Here is a 918-nt window from a genome sequence, read left to right as displayed (position 1 = left end):
GGCACTGGTGACCCATTACAAGGGCCAGTCACGGGTGGATTCGATCTACTGGAACGAAAACGCACTTGGCACTCGTAGATCTATACTATATTGGTAGTCACTGAATGTTTTTGTTATTGTTGTTGTTATTATTGTTGCTGTTGTTGTTGTTGTTGTTGTTGTTGTTGGTCCTTCGGCAAACCTATCTTTGTTTTGTTGGGGGGGGGGTTGGTACAACTGCTGTTGTTTTGCTGTTATTGCTATGTGTGTGTTCTTGCATGCAATGGTTGTGGTTTTTGTTGTTTTTGCTATAAAGTTGTTAGTTGCTTTTACTGATGTCCCTATTATTCTTTTTGTAAGTCATGTGGTTGGTTGTTGTTGAGGACCCCATTATTGGCTGGTTTGTTTGTTGTTGTTGTTGTTGTTATTTTAGTTGTTGTTGTTATCGTCCTGTGGTCGTTGTGTTTTTGTCATCGTCGAGTTTTTCCGATGCCTAATGCAATGATTTTCTAAGTTTCTGGACAAGGAGCCAGAAACCTGACGTAACTCACTTTTCGTGCAGGATTTTGTATAAGTTGAAATTGTCCTAGAAGGCCACCCACTGATGACGAACATAGTGGTTGTCTTAGACAGTAGACGTCTTACACAGTGTCGTTATTATGTGAAAAAAATATTCTATTGAAGTGGCTGTTTGCACGTGTAATAAACTTTAAGCTCTTTAAGACATATACAGGTGATCGTTAGGGCAGGTTCAACTGTATTAATATGAATGTGCACTCGTGTAAGACGCTTGGTTTTGGGTAATTTCAATATTCTCAGTCCAGTCGGCGTCTATGTATCTGTGTAACATGCTACACTGACAGTTCAATTATATCAGTCGAACCTGTGTAAGACGGAATCGCAAGGGAGCCAAAAGGGGGAGATGGAGAGGGGGAAAGG

The sequence above is a fragment of the Aplysia californica genome, unplaced genomic scaffold (genome assembly GCF_000002075.1).
Source record: "Aplysia californica isolate F4 #8 unplaced genomic scaffold, AplCal3.0 scaffold00098, whole genome shotgun sequence".
NCBI lineage: Eukaryota > Metazoa > Mollusca > Gastropoda > Aplysiida > Aplysiidae > Aplysia > Aplysia californica.
The sequence above is the reverse complement of the archived record's forward strand: the minus strand, read 5'-3'. Positions refer to the sequence as shown.